This window comes from Erpetoichthys calabaricus, chromosome 18 (assembly GCF_900747795.2).
Source record: "Erpetoichthys calabaricus chromosome 18, fErpCal1.3, whole genome shotgun sequence".
Lineage (NCBI taxonomy): Eukaryota > Metazoa > Chordata > Cladistia > Polypteriformes > Polypteridae > Erpetoichthys > Erpetoichthys calabaricus.
Window position 1 is genome coordinate 85,808,324 of NC_041411.2, and position 15,897 is coordinate 85,824,220.

A 15,897-nucleotide genomic window follows, 5' to 3' on the forward strand; every position below is an offset into this window, starting at 1 on the left:
CGTGACGCCGTTTCCTTGACGATGTGAGTACTTCCGGAGTGGAGCACGTGCGCGCCTACTTGCTCACTGACTCTCTCTCTCGCGCGCGCGCGCACGCGCACGCGCTGCCCTCTGAAACCAAACGAAGGCCAGTGGACTCGGAAACCGAACGGGACTGCGCTGGTGCCTACACTGGTTTAGTGAGAGGGTGCGGTGTGAAAGGCGCAGTGTAACGTTCAATCTGTCCACGCACGGCTCTTTAGGCTAAATCCGATTGATCAGTTATGGGGGTCGTCCACGCAGCTGTCTATCCATTTCTGACCGTTTCTTCTCCAGCATGTCGGTACCACTGAAGTGCAGCCAACACCAAAGTGGATTCCCGGTCACCACGACATGCACGCACACACTCGCTCATCATAGCGGGGCGCCTTACGGTCTGGACAGAAAAGTGCCATTAGAGTGCGACATGATGACAGTAAAAGCACTCACTTCGTTTAGGGTCCGAACAAGTTTGTAGACTCGTGGCGATGGCAGAAGCTTCCAGGGGGTTTTGTTAAGACTTCGTCTTTAAAAGGCGCACAAACATATGGGGGAGGGCGCGGGTCGGGTGGTAATAAAACGCGGAACGACACGAAATTCTGTTGGTGTCTTAAGCGAACCAAACTCCCTGAAGATCAAGACCCCCCTTAATGGCGGCCAGGCAAGCACCGGGTGATCAAAGCGGACCGAAGCCCCACCGTGAATCCCACCGATATGGACGTGAATCATCTTGGTTATTAATACAAATGGACGCCAGAGGGCGCCCTCGATCAAAAAGTCATTTATGGTTTTAATGAAAGTACAGCTAACAACAATAACAAAAAAAAAGGGACAAAAGTGACAGACGTGCCATCCCCTCTGATGAAGTCAACGCGTAACCTCATACAGCCATCTGGGTGCCAACAGGAAGGCAGCGTTTTAAGAGATGTGCCATTTCAATGCCCCTGCCCCTCCCTTTGCCGATTTGGCGTTGCTTCTCAGATCGGTCACAATGGTCACTTCATGGCTGCTGAGCATTTCGATGAATTGAGAGACTGCGCGGCGCTGTAGCATTCGTCGTCTCTCTATCAACCCAAGGCTAACAAGCTCCTGTTTGCCTATATTCTTTACTCACCTGCAGGGGGCACTGCTACCCATCTTATAGCCTGAAGCCAATGGCTTCAGTGCCCGGGATTTTCTCCATGTGCCACCCTGAGGGAGTCGCAGCACTGCCAGCACTTTAACACTTTAAAGTCTGATCTGGTGGCATTCACCTCTAAGGCACTATAGTCTAGCAGAGGGTTTACTTCTTCTGTCACTGCGCCTGCCTCCTGGCCTTTCATGAAGCGCGGGGCTGAAATGGTTTTATAAATGGAGCACCAGCGGCTGAAGCGACTCCTTCAGGGTCACCCAGGAAGGCAGCAGGGAGGATGGAACGGATGGCCCTGTGCTTGCAATCCAACGCCTGAACCAGTAGAGGGCAGCACTATGTGCCAAAAATCAGAAGGTTTCCTACAATGCCTGCTCTACAGTGTGGAGTAAATAAATAAGCAAATAAATACGAATTGTGAACACAAATCAGGGCATTTTCATTAAATGCCCACTTTAGGGGCCTGTTCCTTTCTTGCATTATTTCCTGAGTCGTTTATTTGGCACACAACATGAACTCTGCCTGTCATTACCACCCGTCACAGCTGAGAGGGCGGGCTCAAGTGAGGTCCGTGTTTTGATTGGTGAATTGTCAATGAAGGGGCGTGATAAAGAGTTCTTTGGAAGACAGACAGTTCTCTTTTTCTAGATAATAAGTGTCACATTTCACAATACGTGTGTGTTTTTTAGTTGTTCATTTAATCTGAAATAGTCCTTCATATATATGACATATCATTTAATGTCATCATCATAACAATGCCAGTGTGGCCCTGTGGTTAGTGTGGAGCTGAGTGCCAGTGCAGGCCTGGTTAAACCAATGTCACATTAGGTGACTTTTTGTCATGAGGTATGTCAGATTTGCATGTAAGCTCGTAGCCCATGTCACATTTACTGACTGAGCGCAGGTGGCGCCCTCCCCTTTTTCTGACAGCCAATAGGGTGCTGCCTGACGGAGCTGGTGGTACGTGAAGGGATAACGGATGTGGGGTGTTCGGTCGCCGTCTCGGCCCTTTATTTTTTTCTTTAGTACATAAAGCAGGAGACATCAGGCAGACAGACGAGGGTCTCTGCTGTTTGTGAGGTCCTTAACGTGCGTGTGCCTTGTACTGCCGGCTGAAAGCTCATTGGCTCTCAGCTCCCACACACAAACAGCCCGCCCCTCTGACTAACCAGAAAAGCACACCCCTGTCATTCAGACCCAGCCAATCACAGTCTTCGGGTGTGTCACAGTAGACGACTAGAAAGGATGACGTCGATGAAGACTACAACTGAAAATCAACGGCAAAGTCATCGAGTGTGAGGTGGGCTTTACTGTCTGTGCTGAGGTTCTGCAGGTGGACATTAATAATAGCAGTGCAGGTCCATTAGTTGACGAGGCATACACAGTCATCCAAAGTGACTTCCAGATCCATTACCTTATGCCGGAGAGTCGCTTTGACGTTTTCATGTCATCTTATGACAGTTTTCAGTTTGCCCTTGTTATGGTACACCCTGTGAGAGGCGCTAAGTAAACTACCTTGAACCTGGGGCCACACGCTGAGGCAGTCCCGGGTTCAAGCAGTGCTCTGCTCAATGTCAGTGCTCCCCTGGTGCTTCATTTGGCTAATTAGCTGTCAGCTCCCTACCAGCCTGGCACAGGAGAGTGTGCCCTGTGATGGACTGGCACTTTAAACTCGTGTTGGCTGATTTGGGCAGTTTCGGTGGTGCAAACCCCCCCCCCCCCCCCCCCCCCCCCCTTCTGTCAGGGTAGGAGACTCCATTTCTCGTAGTCTTACCAGGCTACAGCGATCTTAAAATAGACAGCACTCAGCTCTCCGTGCTCTTTCCTCCGCCGCCATCTGCGTCTTTATCGATTTTCGTTCTCCTTTCCCAGAACCATTAAGTGGGGAGTCGAGTTTCAGCAGAGCAGAGCGCTAATCCAATATGACCGACATGATGATCGTAAATCCTCGTCAAACAACTCGCATCGTGGCAGAGACCCGCCTAAGTGACAGGACGAGTGTGTAGCAGAGCCGCCGAAGTCTCCATCAAGGACTCGCAGTGTTCACGGGGCACGAGTGTGGCAGGGCCGACCTCAGAGGGGACTTGATGCCAGGGTCCTGTGGATGTTTGCCGCACAGATGACCTTTCAAGTGGTGGTGGACGCCACTTTCACTTCTTACGCTGCCCCCATTGGTGGTTGTGCGCCTCACAATTTTTCCCGTGTACCAAGCGCGTTCACTCTTCGATATCGTGAAGGACCAAATTCAACTCCTGTACGTTAAGCACCGGCAAATAAACGTGACCCCGATTTGCATTTAATGCTGTTAAATTTGCATTTAATTTAATGATGTTCTGTATGTGCGGTGAACCTCAGGCTCTCGGGCACAGGTGGTTGTGTTAGCACGGACCCCTGAGCCCCCCGTCACCCTCTCTGTCCATTCATCACCGTTTTCTAAAAGCTGCGACAAAGAGGACACGGCATCTGACCGGAATGTTGGACAGAGGAGCAGTTTGGTCATTTAAAAAGGTGACCGCTGGCCCGTCGCTCACAATGGTACTAATAATAATACATTTTATTTACTCGTAGGCGCACCGAACAATAGATAAAATGGTGAACTGAGCGCAGGACTGGCGCCGTCAAGTGAATGGGCTTGTGAGGAGACGGGCAGGTACTGGAGGCGGGGCCACACCAGGAGGAGGAGCCGTGGCGGGTTGAACTGACGGGTGACCATAGCGCCAGGTAGTCAGGGTCTGCCACACTGAGCCCCTCTGCCCACATGACCCCTCCACGTAACATTCACTGCCCTTCCACACCTGCCCCACTGCATCCTGGGCTGTTACATAAAACTTCGTAAAAAATCAAAAGCACTGACACCAGCCTAAGAATTGTCATGAAAAGGAAAAAAAGAAAAACGTGTCCGATACGAGTGGGGGCCAACGAGCGACCCCTCAACGCTCTGTAAAGCCACGAGGAACATCCAAAGAGGGACAGGTCACTGCATGCGCCACTGTTACAGGGGGGTCCACCTCAGGACCCTTTTATCTGAGGAGACTGGGCAGCAGTGACGTCACTTTCCATGTCCCAGAACTCGGGGGTGACCAGGGTGGTGTGCTGGGCCAGTAACATCACGAGAGGCCCACCGGATCAACAAGACAATTAGGAAGGCTGCCTGACTTAGGCGGGCACAGCAGTGGAGCAGAGAATGGAGACAAAGCTGACGGCCATCGAGCACAAAGGGGCATATCCTCTGTGTGACACAACAGCATGGGGGACCGAAACGCCAGTGGGGCTCCTGCGGATCTACAGCAACACGCCGTTATAGCGCCTCACGGCGACTGCTCTCTCATCTTAGCCAAGGCGGACATTTTGTTTCTCGTTTGTTAAAATCATTTCTTGAGTGTCTGGAGAAAGTCACATGTCCATCTTAGGACAAATAAGACAGAATGACCGGTCTGCCTGTTATATAGTGCCTTTCACATCGGTCTGTCTATTGTGCGTCTTTATCAATATATTTAATCCAAAGTTCCTGATATATTCATTAGATAAGGCGCTCGATTCCAGCCAGACAGATCCTCAGCAGGTCCCTGGAGATGTCACGTGCGCCGCACTTCTCCTTGTTTTGTATTTTTGTTGCACACTTTCTGTCGAATGATTTCATTTTTAACTGTGATGTCTTCTGTTCAATTACTATTATTATTATTTTCTTATTTCTTAATAAATCCTCCTCAAAACTGACAGCTTTGCCCCCCTCTGCTGCTCTGATTCACTTTCTTGTTATTTATTTGTTTGTTTCTTTTCATATTTTTTCATGTTCTCTCAATTGTCCAAACCCACTTGACTCAGTCCTGGGGGTCCGGCGCTGTCCTGGGTCTTTTTCTTTTCTCTCCTTCTTCTGTATCAGGTTCTTGAAGCACTGCCCTCCCGCGTTGCCCCCAAACCCGTATTTCAGCCTGGCTTTTCTCGATGGTCCTCCTTTCTGCTTGGCTCGGTTGCCCTGGCGGCGGGCTTTGCTTTGCTTTGCCATTCTTCACACGGGGCGTCTCTTTGGGAGAAGTCAGCAATGCCGCACACTGAGACTTTAAGAATGAGTTACCGAGGGTCCGCACAATGGAGCTTTGTGTCTCCACGAGAGTGAAGTCATCGTTTCCCAGGCTTTTCTTTGCCTGAGATGCCTGGCAATGAAGGAAGCGGGAGGAGGGCCTCCGTGTCTCTTTGTCGTCTACAAAGGGAGAGGGGGAAAGAAAAAAAGTGTCTTTGATGGCATCTGGACTCAGACTGGCAGCCTGGCAGTGGCTTCAGGTGGACTGCAGTGCAATCGGAAGGCCCAAAAGTAAGAAGAGGGGAGCTCATCTGGACCACCCGCCAGCAAAGACGTCAGCTTGAGGCTCTCCGAGAGATTCGGCCATTTGCACAAAGCACAGCCTCGTGGGGTCCGTCTTCAGTGGAGTGCGAGATGATCAGGAGGGTCGGCTGTATCAGTGTCCTCCTTCAGGTCCTCACATAGCCATCACGGCTCAGCTTTAGGTGGAGCGCAGGACAAGGGCACGCTATAATAGATATATGGACGTGAAAGGCACTATATGATAGGCATGAAGCAGGGCTTCAAAATGGAAGAAGCCTGTCAGGAAGAAACCCCACCCCAGTCAGAGTCCGAGTGAGGGGCTTACTATGGCTAATCTCCATACTGTGCATGGGGTGTCCCAGGAGCCCAGTGGGTATGTGCTGTGAAAGGACCACCTGGTAGCAGACACACGGACGGATATGAAAGGCACTATATGGCCAAGAGATCTTTTGATACGTATTTACCTCATTCTTCACGATGCTCTATATGACCAAAAGTATGTGGAGCCCCCCCAAATGATGGAGGTCCATCAAATCAAACACACAGCCACGTGGTCTCCACTGACAGACATTGGGCCATCCACAAGAGCTCAGTGACCTTACAGGTGGCACTGTCACAGGATGTCCCCTCTGCCACATGTCTGTCCCGGTCACCTGGAAGTGCTGTAATGGTGAAGTGCAAATGCTGAGGATCAACAGCAGTCCGGCCACACACACACACACACACAAGTGGCCACACACTCACACACACAAGTGGCCTCACACACACACACACACTCTCTCTCTCACACACACACACTCTCTCTCTCTCTCACAGACACACACAAGTGGCCACACACACACGCGCACACACACACACACACAAGTGGCCTCACACACACACACACAAACAAGTGGCCACACACACACTCACAAACAAGTGGCCACACACACACACTCACATACACACACACACAAGTGGTCTCACACACACACACACACAAGTGGCCACACACATACACACACACAAGTGGCCTCACACACACACACACACACTCTCTCTCTCACACACACACAAGTGGCCACACACACACACGCGCACACACACACACACACACAAGTGGCCTCACACACACACACACACAAACAAGTGGCCACACACACACACACACACACAAGTGGCCTCACACACACACTCACAAACAAGTGGCCACACACACACACTCACACACACATACACACACACACAAGTGGCCTCACACACACATACACACACACACACACACACACACAAGTGGCCACACACTCACACACACAAGTGGCCACACACATACACACACACAAGTGGCCTCACACACACACACACACTCTCTCTCTCACACACACACAAGTGGCCTCACACACACACACACACACACAAGTGGCCACACACTCACACACACAAGTGGCCACACACATACACACACACAAACACACACAAGTGGCCTCACACACACACACACACGTGGCCACACACTCACACACACAAGTGGCCACACACATACACACACACAAACACACACAAGTGGCCTCACACACACACACACACTCTCTCTCTCTCACACACACACGCGTACACACACACACAAGTGGCCTGTCCTCTGCGGTGTCACTCACTATCGAGTTCCAAACTGCCTCTGGCGGCCACATCAGCACAAGACCTGGGTGATAGGAGTGTCATGAAATGGATTTCCATGGCCATGCCCAATGCCAAGTGTTGGCTGGAGTGGCGTACCACAGGGCACCATTAGGCCATGGAGTGATGAATCAGGCTTTGCTAGCTGGCTGTCTGACTCTGGTGGATGCCAGGCGGCACTGCCCTCTAAACTGCACAGCACCTACTGTAAAGTGTGGTGGAGGATGGATGATGGCAGAGTTTAGGCTCAGCCCTTGGTACCAGGGATGGGTCCTGTTAATGCTACACAAGAGCATGACATTTTACACAATTGCGATCTTCAGTTCTGTGGAAGGTCCTTTTGAGTTCCAGCCTGACTGGGCCCTTGTGCCACGACATGGAGGAACACGAGGGGGCTTCACAGAGCCCGGAGCTCAACCCCACTGAACACCTCTGAGATGAGTTGGAATGCCAGTCGTGAGCCAGGTCTTCTCATCCCCCACCAGTGCCCGACTTCACAAGTGGGCACAAACTCCCTGAGGCCCACTCTGAAATCTTGTGGAACGAGGTGTGGAGGCTGTTGTGGGGGTCCATCTCCCTATTGATGCCCCTGCTTTTTGAATGGGATGCACAGGTCTGTTCCCACCTTGTACCCTTTGATTGCTGGGATAGGCTCCAGCTGCCCCACATAAACGGCTTAAGAAGACGGACGGATGTCCAGTGAGCTGCTGTAGGTGTGACGGCCCACCAGCTTCTGGCCATGCCGTGTGTGTTGTCCCAGACGTTTGTCATTAGAAGTCATAAACAGCTGTCGGAGTGAAGGCCATGGCTGGCCGGCTTTGTCTATCAATCCGTTCCTCTTCAGCGCCTCCTCTCATTGCCTCGCATCACACGCACACATGAAGGACGTCTCCATGAAATTGGGAGCAGAGATTCCTACAAGGGTTGCAGACATGAGAACTTACCGGCCTGGCAGGGACATTTCTTTACTTTTAGTTGTGCTTTATTTATTTAGCCCCTCGTCTGTGTCTTTTGCTCCGGCCTCTGGTGCTGCTGCTGTCCCTCTTTATGCCTCACTGGCCTAATGAGTCACTCGACATAAAGATGCAGCTGCCACCAAACACACAGAGCGACCCGAGGAGTTCATCCTAAAAAGTCTGAGGGGCTTGGCTTTGCCCACAAGCTGCACTAACGTCTGGGGGTCTTCATCACATCATGATCTTAATAGCACTGACCCCATGTTCTCCTGGGAAGCCCCTCCAGCGTGAGATGCCTTCTTTGTGTAAGGTGACCTACGTTGTATAATGGTCAGGGGACACTGTCGTGCCAATAACACTCACCTTCTAAACTGCTGCCCCCCGCTGGTAGGACCTGTGCAAGTGCAGTGCGTTACGAGTCCGTCACCATGGTCAACTCAATCCCCAAAAACAGCGAGCACACGCAGCTCGGACCACCGCTATGACCCCGCCGTGCCAACAGCTCACACATTCCCTCAGACCCACAACTCTGTCAAGCGTCTGGTGAAGTGTTCTGCCTGCTGAGCACCCCCCGAACCTAAAACGAAGACCGAGCCCGAAAATCCAAATTCCTCCCTGTATTTCCGCCATCCCAATCCCCTGACCTTCTAGTCATCTCCAGGCAGGCCCATCCCACCAAGGCCCCCCGCGGTATTTCAGACGGCCCCCTTACCATTTAATCCTAGAGCCAGGACTCCACCCCCAGGTGTTTTTTTTTCCACCAGCCATAGGATCCTGGGAGGTGCAGTGAAGAGGAGTACAGGGAGAGCCCGAGAGGAGCCTGTGCCACTGCACTCGTCGCCACGTCTGGAACGCTGCTGCCCCTTTCATTTTACTTGGCCGTGAACTCAAATAAAACAAGCTGGCAGTGCCAGTTGAAGCCCATTTGGAGCCCTAGGCGGGTGGACAGATGTCGCCCCTCGTCCTTAACGGCCCTTCTATTTTTGTTTATACCACGGACTTTAAGGAGCACGTGCCCCTCAGACGACGGTGCCCTAGGTTGCCTGATGGATTGACCGGCTCTGCACACTGGTCTGGCCAGTGAAGGGTCCGCCGAGGTGGACACACGTCTGTGTCATCGCTGAAGCTTGCAGGACATTCCTCAGAACGAATGCCTAAGGCAGAGTGACGCGGCCTCAGCAAGCCAGTGGTGGGCTGGAAGACCCCCGATGGGCTCCCGTAGCCTCCACTCTCCTTCCTTTTTTATGTCTGAGGAGTAAGTACGTCACTGGCTCCAAGTACCACGCCCTGATGACATCGTCCCGTATAAGTGGTCGACGCTATTATGAGCCCTTCATGGACATACAGCATGACGTTGGCGCACAGGGGTGCCCGCAGGCAACATTTTATGGTGATGTTGGCTTTACATGATAACAGTGGTACAGTAACCCCTGTCTGTTGTTCACAATGGCATCTCCATAGCTGTCACCATTTATAAAACGGATGGGATGGGCGGCCAGGTCTTGTCCCACAGTCTTGTAGATGCCACGTCAGCAGCTGAGAGCAGACATTCACTTCTGCACTTGCTGGTGGTCCACACTGAGAAATGCTTCACATAAAATGCCTATTGATTGATTGTTGGGGGCTTTAGGGGCACACAAGAAAATCTTTTAATTGATTCTTGTTACCAGGCATCTAACTGGGCACTTCCTGTATGTCTCTTTAGTGCTTTTCCTTGAGTGAGGCTGTCATTGGCTGCTGATTTGAGGTTTTAATCGGGTCAAATGAAGAGAAAAACCTGACGGAGCAAAATACAAAGTGCAGCTGAGATGGGGGGTCTGCATGTTCTCTGGGGGCCTGGTCTCAAAAATCCCCCTGACACTCTCAGGCAGCTCGGTGCCAACAACTCTGGGCGTGGACTGGCGTCCCAGCTGGGCTGCTTCAAGCCAGGAGAGTCGGAGTGATGGAGCAGGCGTAGAAAGTGGCAGGACGGATTGTGGAGGCAGCGGCGGTGGCGGAGGAGTGAGGTGCCATCTACTCCTATAAAGGGTCTCCCTGACGTACTTTGTGTTTGGTTTCCAAGCCTAAACTGGTGGAGTGTGATGAACTGGAGGCCAGCTGCAGGCACTGCTGCCAGGTCAGACTCTGGCCCTTCTGATCCTGCGTGAGGGTAGGTGAGCGGAGATAAAATAATAAACGAGTGAGCGAGTGAGTCTCAAAGCCCTGACCTGAAAGCAGGGCGCCAGGCTCCTCAGGTGCCACTCCTGCCTTTCTTTTCTATTCCCTGGTGTCTTTAGAGTGTGCCCGTGAGGTGATGTGACGTCACATTCCATTTGGCGAGTTCATACACAAAAAGAAACACCACCCTCTCTTAAGACAGCTGGCTGTAATAAAAGTAACACACAACATGCCCACGGTAGAGCGGGTATTTATTTTCACACATAACCCTAACCTAACGAGCCTCAACTGTAAATGACCGCCTCTCTGTCTCCGGCCCCTGAACCCCAGTAAGGTATAGTCTAAAATGGCCGGCAGCTGACAGCCCACTTGCCCCCGCGCCTCCCAGATGCCATGAAAGTGCCGACGTGCTGCACACTCCGCTGCTCGGCCTTCTCGAGCCCCGCTCCTCCTTTGTGATGCAAATGGAATCCAACAGCCATGAATAATTGAGAGGCTTTCACGAGGTCGGCCTGTCGCCGCCCCCACCTCACCACACACTCTGCACATTCGGGGTCTTGACGAGCTGAAATGGGCAGCTAAAAATGTTTTGATGCCATCATTACCACACAGGAACACCCCCGCCTTATAGGCTGCATGTAGAAAGGACTCTCCGGAACCAGCATTCACTTCTTCACACAATCTGGAAACTTCCATCCACTGGTCCAATGCTGAAGTCTTCCCTGCCAATATCAAGTGTAAAGGAGGAATCTGCCCTGGACGGGAAGCCATTCCACCCCCGGGCACTCACACCCCCGCACTCAGTAACAACGCACACGTACGGAAGACTGGGGCACTGGGAGAACATGCAGACTCCAACCAGACCATGGCAGTGGGAATGAAAAGCGAGTGGCACCATAGCCAGTGGTGCCACTTCAAAGGTCAGATGCTTGAGTTCAAGCTCAGTGCCCAGTGTCTCCACAGCTTCTACTCTACACACACCCAGAGATGTGCAGGCTGGGCATTTGTGTGGCTCCCTGTGCTGCCAGTGCCAGGATAGGCCCACCACAGACATACATGGGGGGGTTTTGGGTTTGCCCACCTTCTCCAGATGGAGCCACCTGACTTCACACTGGATGGAGCAGGCTGACACTGTCATGTCGCGAATGAAAAGTAACAAAGCGCCCTGTAATGAAGACTGGCGAGAGTGGCAGATTAAGGTGGCATTCCTACAAAAAGAGTGCAGGAGTGTGGGGGTCCAGGGCCGAGACCTGCAGGATGGTGGTGACTTTACCAGTGAATGAACTTCAGTTGAGCTCTCACGCCTCCCATCACCTCGCCTCTGACCAGCTCCACATGTCCTCCAGGCGAGTGCTAGTGGGATTTCTTCTTCAGGGTGGTCAGCACCAACATGACAGACAGCACAGGGCATCGGGCCTGCGTGCACGCCCACGACATCCACGCTCGACTGCCTGGGGGCTCCTCTCGCTCATCTCTTGTAATATTTCAGGCCCCCCGGTCGTTGGGGTCTGCACATCGAGTGCATGTGAAATTAGCCCGTGTCGTGGTTCATTAATGCCCAGGGTCAGATGTGCCTTGGCAGAGCGAGCTCCTCGTGTTAAAAGGCCTGCTGTAAGCAAACATTCCCTTTGCTTGTGAGGAATCACAGAGGCAGCTGCCACGGACATCATGTGCGAGGAGAGTAATGGGATGGTGACGTTTCCATGGATACGCTGGGGACTTTAAGATGGAGCACACTCAATGGGTTTGCATCCTTTTATCTCATCTGGCACTTTGATTCATTTCGCATTTGTAAAAACACAAAACCTATCCTGACGGCAGGAGCCAGTCCTAGGTGGGATTACTGGCCCACCATAGCACACGCTCAGGAATACTGTCACTAAGTGCCAACCGACCGAAAGAGCACTTGTTTGGGCAAGGAGAGGAGACTCAGATGCCAACCGGGCACAGGAACCAACACAGCCAGCTGTCTAATGCAGGGTGGTCAGTTTAGGGTCACCAGTAGACCTAACACACAGTGGGGCTCACAGTCCGGGAGTTTGGCTCTACTTACTGGGTCCTCGTTGATTTTCCTCCAACATCTAACGAGTTATTTGGCAACTGTTAGTTGGCTCTCTATATGTACGAGTGTTGGCATCTCATCATGGTGGGCACTGACTCTCCATGATGCTGACATCGATTAGAAAATGGATGGGGGAAGGACGGGCATGGCACTCTGATTGAGGCTTTAATGTATGAAGCTTCTGGAGGAAGTTCTGTGCCCATGGCCGAGTGAGAGGGAACAGACAGACAGACAGACGGACACAGGAATCCCCCTGGTTGACCTTCCCAGTCGCTTTGAGGCCCAACTGGTCCAAAGAATAAAAATGGAATTTAAAATCCAGGCCAGGGGTCTTAGACCCCAGCAACAAGGCAGCGGCAGTACGACTGACCGGGGATCATGTGGCCTCCATCTTTGTGCCAATTGGGAAGAAGATGAAGCAGACAGATACCTGGGGGGCTTTCAAACAGAAGACTGTCACTTTGATTTTCCCACTCATCCCCTGTAGTCATACACTCAGAATGTCGGCGTGGGGGGCAAAGGGGGCACTTGGGGAAAGCCACGTTCTGCCTCCCTTGAGCATTCCTGTCTGTAGGCTAACAAACATACACCTGGCCTGTGATGCCTTTGGTTTTGGAGGACCCTCGACCTCATCCTCAGTTATGGGAGGCTCATTAATCTTCACCCAGATTCATTTCCTTGGGCCCCTGGCTATGATGCCACTCATCTCTATTGTCTGCGGTGTCTGCAGTTGCCAGTCCGATTCGGGGCTGGGTGGTCTTTTGGCCTGCAGATTTTGTTTTTCCTCCACCCTAACTGGAGTTTGTTATTTTTTTTCTCTCCTCCTGGCTGTCTGATCTTATCTTTTTTTTTTTTTTTTACTTATTTCTTTAATATTATTTCCTAATCTTAATCATTTGTTTTTCTCTTTGACGGTTTTTAAAGCACTCTGAGCCTCATTGTTTGTATGAAAATGTGCTGTGTAAATAAAAGGGGTGTTGCTGTTGAAGACCCCAAGTCCTCGCTGACAGACGTCCTGTGCTGTGGCAGGCCCTGGTCCTTGCTGAATGGTAGTGCACTCTAGAATCAGACATTCTGGGGACTCCATTTTCTGAGTTTCAGCTTCCATGTTAATTTGGTTCAGAAGCGCCATGGCTCTGTCACCATCGTAGCCAAAAAGGGTGTGAGGCCTCCTGAAAACAACAGGCCAGGATCCTCAGCAACCTGCCCAGGTGTGGCCTCGCCCTAGAAAACCAGCCCCCAACTACCATGGGCAGGCTTCGGCCTACATGATCCTACAAAGGCTTTAAAAGTTCAAACATACGTCAAATGTCCGTCAAACCCTGGCTTGAATAGACAAATCCAAAACAAGAATCTTCGTACATGAAGAATGTATTACAGAAAAGCAACAAGAATGCAAAAATTTAGGAATAAAAAAGGGGGCAAAAAGGGTTTCCCTGAAAGGGGCAATCCAGGGTGAACGGATCCCAATATGACATCCAGACGCAGTAATCAAGAAACAGAAGGGAAAGATCAAAACGTCTGAAAAATCAAAACTCCTAAAAGACCACCAAACAAGCTCTCTGTGTAATGTAATGTAAACGCCCTGTAATGGCAGAGGGAGGGGCCAGCTGCAGTGATGTCAGGGTGGCCCCACCTCCAGAGCCCACCCACAAAGCACATTTAAAGGAATTAGATATCAATGCACACAATGAATATACAAACATGAGAGCAGCAATAAAATGGCACGGTGGCACAACAGTGGGCTCGCGCCACCCTCACTCAACGGCTGTGTTACAGAAGACTCTTTTCTTTGGTCTATTCGTACTTTAATATGCGTTTCTTTGCGTCTTGTTCATTTTGTTCATTTTTTTATATGAAGTCAGTAGACGGATTGGGAGAGCATGGGGGGTAATGAGGTCACTGGAAAGGGGTGTGTGGCGCTCCCGATATCTCTGCCAAAGGACGAAGGTCCAAGTCTTTAGAGTCCTTTGTGAGAAGTGGATGCTGTGATGAAGACTGGACTCCTTCGTGTGGGTCTCTTTGGAGAACCCTTGGGTCCTGCTGGTTTGACTTTGTGTCCAGTAAATGGTTACCTACAGAGTCCTGAATGAGGCACATTACCTGCACTGTGAGGGTGAGGGAGCGTCAGTTATAGCGCTATGGCCATGTGGCGCGATTCCCAGAGGGTGATCTGGCTCACAGGACCCTCATTGTCGAGGACCCGAGTGGTTGCAGCAGGGCAAGGGGATGCCCACGTAACACCTGGCAGCAACAGGCAGAAGGTCATTTCCAGAGGGTGGGACTGGACCCTATGTCTGCTTGAGGGGTTGCCAACCAGGATCCTGAGGTGTTTCGTGATGTGGTGGGTGCGGCAACACACTGTACCAGTGCCTGCTTCCCATCCCGACCGGACCTGTACTGTATATTTTAGATTGATCGTGGCACTGCTTTCTTTGTTTATGGGCTCTGCCAATTTCTTCACCCATCGCTTTGATGTGGGCACCTGTTGCTAAGTTACATCATGTGACATCAGCAGCCCTGCATGGCACTCAGCATCCGAGGGTGTGAAGAACAACCCAGCAGTGCCGTTATTGAAGGGCACATCTGCTTTAGACTTCTGGTTTCTGAAAAACCTGCTCTGAGATTTTACCGGTAAAGACGACAGAAGGCTGCAGGTTGGCTGGCTCTGCTCACTAATGACGAGGTGTGCCATCCCCTCTACACGGGACACTAAGGACCCTAGAAACCTGCTGTCTGGCTTGACTCTCTGAGGCTTTGATTTGGGTTTGCCTTCTGGGCTTTGTTACGCCATAGTCTGATTGCTGGCTTTGACCTCCATGCTCGTCTTGAGATTAACATTTCATCTCCTGCTCCTTTATCTGCTTTGGCCTTTGTGGCCTGCCACTTTGTTGCACAACAGATAATAAGGTAAGGGGCCGGGGCCGGGGCAGAATTACAATAAACACACAAAACAGGCAAACGAGCAAAGACAAACTACAAAGAGGACCACAACATGAAAAATGTCCAAGGGGTCTCAACAAAAGCTGGACTAAGGGTCTCCTCCTACCATCTGTATGTCCGCTGCACTCGAGGCTTCCCGCCGTTGACTACATCTATCTATCTATCTATCTATCTATCTATCTATCTACATCTGGAGCCGCGGCGGTGCTGACATAGCGGCTTTCAGAGCAGACTTTGTGTTTCGACGTTTCACACAGCTGAGCTCCTGTGCCTGATGGGAGTGCTCAGAGCACATGTGGCCATGACAGTTGACACACATGGCTGTCAGGTCACTCCTTCCCATCTCGCCCCCCACAACTCAAATCAAATACTGTTAAACAGAAGCCTCTTGTGAATGGCTGGGGGCCGAGCTCTGGAACTGATGACTCCTTCAATGATTAGGTTTCACATTATTTTTACGATTGGCTTCCGGACTGAAGAGAACACAAACTCAGGGGTGTTGTTCCATCAGGAGCCCCCAGGTGTCAGGATGTGCGTGATGCCAGGAGTGATCACTGCCAGAGGTGCACCAAGTATAAACGCTGAGAGTGATGAACAATCACTGGCATGCCAAACGGGACAGAAACGGAGAACCCAACTCATCGGACACACACTA